Raw genomic sequence first — 7,856 nt, 5'->3', positions numbered from 1 at the left:
GTCCGGCGCAGGAGACCCGGGTCCGGGGAGTCCAGCGTCACCGGCCACGCATCGCTGCGTGAACACCGCGACACACGCACGCTGGACGGGCTTGTTGCGCTGCGACTGGTGGTGAGAGAGAGAGAGCAACCTGCCTGCTACTGGACGGCTCCTCCGGCCTACGTCAGAGCAGCGGATTGGTCCACAGCAGGGGGGCGGGACTAGGGGAGATTTAAACGCGCAGGGCATGAAGGAGGAGGAATCGATTACCTGAGCTCGATCAGTCACTGTTCACGATGTTGTTGTTGTTTTCATGTGTTCATGTTAATATCGCGAGAGTCCGAGAGTCCTCCTAATGTCTGCGGGAGCTGGGGCGTGTTCCGGGGGGGCGGAGTCAATGGATGGATCCTTCATCCTTCAATGGATCAATTGATCGACGTGATACAAATCCATAACAAAATGTAATTCCAAAACAACGAGCATGGCGGAAACGCATTTAAGTTTCACCGCTCAGAGGAGAAAACCTCGATGATCTCGTCTACAGCCTGGCTCATGGGCAAAAGGTGTACGGCACCCCGGATGAGTCGCCAGCTCATCGCAGGGCAAGTAGAAAAGCACTCAGAGAGCACAGACCTCCCCCAAGCAGCCCCCCCCCCCCCCCCCCCTAACTGGATCTACACCGTCCACATGGTGATCTGGATCAGATCTAGAATCTTTATACACCAAACATGAAAAGTCAAGGTGAATCAGAGATGATGAGTATTTTTAACTGCTTTTTGAATCCATAAATGGATTTTAATGTTATTAATCAGTTAATTAAATTCTTCCTGGCCTCATTCTGGATCAGATCCAGATTAAATTCAGGCTTAAATTGTAGTGGGTGATCACCCCCCCCCCCCCCCCCCCTACATGACTGCGTCGGGGCAAATAAAGCCTCTCACAAAGAGAAATATTTGCTCTTCTGTCCAAGAAGTATTTCTCGTGGTGAAGGAAGCTTTGAAAGCAGTGACAGAGAAGAAATGTCCGCTGATGGATGACACCATAATTGCGGGGGGGGGGGGGGGGCTCTGGTTTCACTCACAGAAAACAGCTCTCAGCAGCTCCAGAGTCCCGACGTGCGCGTTAGCCGGAATGAGCACACGCAGGGAAACATTTAGCTCAAACGTCTGGGACTCAAAAGGTGATGCTGACCCTTACAGTTCAAATGAAAGCCTAGCATGCGGGACGATCGATGGACGTGTCCATCATCCTATAATGTCTCGCTCATGCAGTCCTTTGACATGTGGGCAGCACAGACGTCCATTATTGCCCCGCTGAGTTCTTAACTGAACCTACAGGCGTCGTTCTGAATGGAGCCATAGGGGTCGATAAGGGCAAGAAATAGCTGCCGGTGCAACGCTTTCCCTGGGGAGCGTTCACTCAAGGGTCTGCTGAAGCGTGAGAACGGATGGTCAGGAGAAAAGGCGAGGAAGTGTGCGTTGCCCAACGATTCCCATCTCCCACGGGAAGAGGCACAAAGGTCAAAGTGTCGAAGAAGACGAGAGGCTGCGAACACAACCCTGCCCTGATGTTTGAGAAGCTCATTAAAGCGTTTGCTTCGCTCTGAGGTGCAGTGAAGGTGCCGCTCAAAGCCGTCTCAGCCTTTGCAGCATGGATTACTATTAACCCTGCGGTGGTTTGGCGAGGAGGAAGCGTGCGTCAATCTGCACACACTATTTTTGATTTGTGCAGTTGATCATTAAAGTTGTGGGGGAGTGGGCCGGCCTGTTGGGGTCCTGTTGGTCGTGCTGCCCGTTGCCCGGTTAATTGCTGTTTTTTTCTTATTATCTTAAGGAATAAGACAATTATTATTCTGTGAAATAAACTGTTTGAACCTGACAGGCTCTCCGCCCTGTTTTTGGTTTGGATGAAATCAACGTTGCCTGCGCTGGATACAAGGGGAGAGCATACAACCTCGGCAGGAAATGTTAGAGTTCTGTCTGGCACTCCTCTTCATCAGAGCCCCTGAGGCTTTCCTGAACCAATTAGCAGCAGTTCATCTGTGCTGATTAGCAAATGGCTCTTCAACTATTTCAGCAAAAGACACTTAAAAAAAAAAAAAAGGAGAAGCTCTTGGCCCAACTATTCAAAGACTAACAAGGTGGAGGAAGTGACTGATTTTGTCTGAAATAATCCAAATGTAATACACACAGTCCGAAGATGACTGCATTCCAAGGGAATTCTGCACCTTGATTGATGCGAATCTTAAATCTGCAACACGTATCGACTGCTCAGACATGAAAGGGAAGCAGCTCGGGCTCGTTGGCTGTCTGGATTTTAATTTGTTGGCTTCAGTTTCTGGCTCTGGTCTCGCTTATGCCTCGTCACTGTCACTCTGGTATTATGCTAGGGTGTACCCCAAGGCTTGAGGCTTGGCCCCTCTTTTTTTTCATATGGAATCACTATCTGGACTGGAGCTAACCTATACGAGATAGCATTCTGCTTAATGTCAGTATTTCCTCTCCATATTAGACCGTTTGAAGATAAGACCCTCCTCCCACCCTCCTCTCTCCTCCCAATGCCGGTTCCATTCCATTCTCTCCCCTCACCCGACTGCTTTTGATGGGCGTCCTCTCTCAACCCACTCACTCCTCTAAACTAACCAAATTGTCCCCTGAGTATCTTAACCCGAACCTGAGCTCACGTCTAATGTCTGGATGGATGCTCTCATGTAACCAGGGTGGACAGGCAAAAGGTGATAGAGTTCATCTGCATCCATAAACAATGCAAAGCCTTATTGATCCTGCATTTAACAGCGTGTTTGCTTAGCAATAGCTGAGAGTAGATCAGTCGTCCTCGCTTGTTGGCTGCGCTTCCAGCCTCCTGCTACCAGCGCTGGCCATCGCTGTAGAAAGTACCCGGATGCTGCTTCTCCTTCTCCTGCAGGCCAGCCATGGTAGCAACGGTCCTCTCGCTGGCCATGGCTGTGATTAGAGCACATTTCTCACTAATGCGAGTGTCACACGTTCAGCCACCGTCACACAGAAGCAGTTCTCTGGCTCGCCTTGGGCGAAAGCCTTAAACCTCTGAAGCTGCTGGCAGAACAACAAAGAGCAGCTTCTCTCCAGCTGCAGTAACCAGTTTAGAGCCGTTCCTCTGTGGTAGGGATTACAACTTCCTGCCTTTCAAGTCTTACCAAATCTAAAAAGGCAACAAGGCCCGTTTGTCCATTACAACACGAGTAAGCGCTGCGACTCCAGAAGGCCAGCGTTCTCTCTGGATGGTATTATCACATCTCCAGGTCACAGTCAACACTGCTGGCCTCCAAGTACCAAAGCAAGCAAACATGTTATCATCCAGGCTTTAGTTACCAATCATAAAGGGCTAGCTCTCTGATTTACAGTCTTTGTAGTGGTTGTTTAACCCCCCCCCCCCCCCCATATTTTAAATCCAAATTCCTGATGATTCAAAAGCTGATTTTGAAGTGCGGGATGAGCGTTGAGATTTGTATTTTACACGTCAACTGGTAGATAATCTAACAACCATCTCTACCCTCAGCTGAGCAGAGGTCAGGAGGTGGCAGGAACTTCCTTTGATTAACGGAATGCCCTTTGAACCTGAATAGGGCCCCTGTCAATGGCAGGAAGTGATGCCATAATCGTGCACGTGTTGATCTTGGAAGGAGTGGCAGCCGAATGTTCTGCTCTCGCCTCGTCAGGGACGTGAACGGAACAAACATGTAGGCCGAATGGCAGAGAAGGCCAAAATGACATTAGCATTAGCGTTGGCCCTAAAGTAAAGTAGAAGCACATTAATGACACACCTGCTAACACCTCATGCTAAGTACCATGTTAATGGTTAGCCCTGCTGAATAAAATATGATAGTAGATATAATCTGAAAAAGGCTTAAAGAGAAATGTTAATTTTTACTTGACTGGATTTCTATGATCCATCTAAACTTCTTTCTGATTCTACATCGGGTGGCAGCAACTTTCCTAGAATCTTTTTGCTGCAAAGACGCTAGCATCGAGTTAGCCGGCCCAAATGCAGTTACGGTTTAATTGGCCCTGACACTTTATTGTATTTCCTTCCCACTTTGCTGACACCCCAGGGAGCTCCGGCCTGACTGGTGCCTCATTGGCGAAACTTGAGCTCAATCAAGACGATAGACTCCTCCAAAAAAGGACACGTCAGAGCTTCTGCCTCCGACTCGGCGCTCTGAGTTGAGGCGACGGCTGCAGCGAGTTGAATGTTTCATCCCGGCTGCAGGAACTGATAGTCCGACCGATGGAGGCTGAAGGTGAGGATGTTTTCTAGTCACGATCACCGGCCTGGGCGCTAAACAACAATCGGTTAATATAAATATGAAATATCTTTTTAACTGATCTCAAAGTTAATAATATCCATAGTGGTTTGTTAAATCATCTCAGAGAGGTGTTCTTACAGTAGCAGGGATATCTGAGAGGACATCCAGAGGAGACAGCCGGGGCGGGACCGGATTCAGGATGGGAGGACATGACAGTGGTGGGGAAAGACAAATGGAGAAGGACGTCTGGAAGGAGACAGCAGATGAGTGAAGACAGAAATATGCAATGGCTAAAGTAGAAACACAACCAGGATACTACAGATGCATCCGTCCGTCCATCCAGTTTCAGCAGAGAAGCTCAAACCTTCCTCTACAAGGTGTTCCAAAACCAGCCAGCAGATATAATCCCTCCAGGACGTCCCGGGTCTTCCCCGCGTCTCCTCCCAATGGGACATGCCCAGAATACCTCTCCAGGAAGGTGTCCCGAGGGCATCCTAAGCACGGTTCAGCGTGTAAGTTCTGTGTGAGTCGCTGCCTGTGGGCGTGCAGAGATAGCTTGAGGTGCAAACATAAGCCCTCCTGCCACGTCTGTTAGTCAAAGCGGCGTTAGGTCCAGTCGTCTGACCCTGACCTTGACCCTGACCCTGAGAACTCAGATCAGAGCCATCTGAATATATTTGAAATAAATTCACCCAACCATGAATTCATTCATTCTTTCACTGGACAGAAATCAGCTGCCACAAGAAGATATTTGGGAAAAGTTGGAAAAATATATTTATAAAACATTGTAATAATAAAATGTAATATTGCAGTTTAACGTGACCTGCCCCCCCCCCCCCCCCCCCCCCCGACCCCGTATGTGTATTCCAGCTGTTTGTAAACCGACCAGCTTCCTGAACACACTGAACGTTCTCCTGTGTTCTGCTTTTCCCTCCATTCTTTCCTGAAGGCGCTCGATCACGTGGCGATAAAGAAATGAGTCGGCAGCATTTTCCTTCGGCCGCTTCCAAGACGAGGAATGAATGAAGTTCCACCTTTAAACAAACACGGTGATTTTCCATCTGGATGAGTGAATGTATATTTTAATGAGCTGGTTAATGTTGTAAAGTCTGAGAATAGAAAACAGACGAAAGCTGCAGGTACAAAAACGCCAGAAATATATACACAAATATAGAATATTTCATCAGCGATGGAGAAAAGCCCTGCCCCAAAGAAATAATGGCCGAGCAGCAGCATGTCAGCGGATCGATGCCCTAATGAGAACAGATGAACGGGCGCAGCGATTGTTTACATGGCCTCTGATGACAGATGGCAAACGATCATCAAGCGCTGAGCCGATCGATATTCCAGAATGAAACGTCCTTTAGATGTGGAACATTTAAACATAGACGCCACATGAATTATGTAGACCTTCAAATACTCCATAAATATCCATCTATCCGTTTTGTTCTGCGTGTGCACGGATGTAAACATGTTCAGGCTTTACAGCTTTCCAGATCAGTCGGGGATCTCCGGACTTCTGGAACCATATCGATCCTTTTATAGAGTCAATATTTGCATCACCCAAATCATTGCCGCCCAGCAGAGGCGCAAACAGCACGGCGGATGTCCTCCGAAGTCACCTTCCAATGAATGATGTCGCTGTGTGGAACAGGCGCCTTGACTCAGATGTCACCGTGACATCAGAGTCAAGGTGTTTGTTTTATAGCATCGCAACCAGTCCAGAGCACTGATCCACCAGGATCAGATCCTTAGAATTACACCGAAACTAGGGAACAGTTTGCCACCACAGAGCTTTAATAGCTCATCTAATAGGGGGGGGGGCTGCATTGTGACTGACTATCTGTCAGGCTGCTGGTTACATGAAGCCCAGCCGACTTTCATTTACCATTTAAGTGGCTGGAGCTACTTGAATTTTATAAACTGCATATTAAAAAAGGTACACAACTGTATACTGATATACACTGTATTATAGAAGGTTCTTTATGTACAACTCTGTGCGCTGCAGTTCAAATGTCTGCGCAGCAAACTGCCCACAAGCTGGTGTCCAGAAAAGGATCTGGAAAAGGGTCAAACAGAGAGCGTCTCCCGACCTGATTAGCATTAAATCCCACACAACTCTAAAAGCTGCGTTTGGTCTGTTGAGGGGCCGTGACCTGGGCTGCCCCCAGAGCCCCCCAGGAGATGGAGGGGCCTTGACCTGGCCTCACCCCGGATGGGCCGCACGAAAGACAAAAACCACGCCCACACACCGATTTATCTAAATGTCACGTTTTTGGAGAAGGGAGGAAACCAGATGCTCAATGTTGATCCCCTCAGACGTCAGCGGTTACGGCTGATCAGTGTCTGCAAGTTCATGGATAACGATGTGACCTACAGAAGAGTCAGACACGGCAACACCAACGCTTTGCTCACGCCTCAAATCAAGGAGCCAAGCGAACACATTCAGACATAAATGGATGGAAAACGCTGAGCGGGAACAATTGATTCCCAGCTAAGCCTCCCGGGATCTGATCCTGAGCCCGGAGACGTATCCTGAACAGGACGGGTGTTGAGCGGCAGCAGGAGGGGGAGTTCTGCAGCAATCAGCAAACAATACAAGGTCACAGTCACAGCAAGGCCAGCCGGGCGCATAAACCCGAACGGGTCCACCATGACCCGGAACCAGAACCTTCACCAACACTCAGATTAGATCATCTGGCCTTGAGTTTTAATCCAGTTCCTTCTAAAATTCAGTCTTTACTGTAGAAAGGGAGATTACAGAAAACGTTTTCATGATGCGATTTCATTTAAACAAACCTCGGGGGGGGGGTGGTGGACACCCCCCTAGCGTGAGCATCTCCTGCTTTATGAGCTTTCCGGGGCCCAGCAGGCATTGGGTCTGTTCACGCCCCCCCCCAGAAAGATTCCAGAAATACCATCTGAAGCCTCAACCCAGAAGGATGCAGCCCGAGGAACTGCTGAACCCTCAAACTGTTCTGGTGGAGGACATGCTAATAATGCTAATGCTAATGGCCGAGAGGGTTTTCATGTCCTTCAAAGGGTGACTCTTCCTGCGCCTCATTGTTGGAGACACAGCCTCGCCGCCTGCGTCCTTGTATTCGGTGGCACGTTTGCGTAGGATGCAAAGTACACCACATCTCAAGGTCGGGTGTTGAGCCGTTACCACAGCAACGGTGGGAGTTTTACTATCTGCAACTCCCGCCGTTGTTGCAGCATCTTGATTTCAAAATAAAGTGGAGCATGTGGCAGAGAGAGCTCGGCTGAAATAAGCCACACGGCAGATGTTGCATTTCATCACGTCTCATTTAACCCTTCAAAGGGCACTCATTGATACGACGGTCACCTTTCTGATGAAGGCTTCGGCTCTTCTTCGCGCGTTCGTCAGGATGTTGCAGCACTGCTCGGCCGAGGAACCGGTGAAACCCGTTCCCTTCTTAGTCCACAGTTTAGGGGTGATAAAACGTTTTTAGACTGCCATTTATAATTTAATAGACTCTTCTTGGGAACATTCTGCAGGGAGGACAGCACGGTGGCACAGCGGGCGGTGCTGTGGCCTCACTCCTTTCTGTGCAGGCTCATGTTCTCCCCC

This window comes from Brachionichthys hirsutus, chromosome 11, assembly GCF_040956055.1.
Source record: "Brachionichthys hirsutus isolate HB-005 chromosome 11, CSIRO-AGI_Bhir_v1, whole genome shotgun sequence".
NCBI classification, from domain to species: Eukaryota; Metazoa; Chordata; class Actinopteri; order Lophiiformes; family Brachionichthyidae; genus Brachionichthys; species Brachionichthys hirsutus.
The sequence above is the reverse complement of the archived record's forward strand: the minus strand, read 5'-3'. Positions refer to the sequence as shown.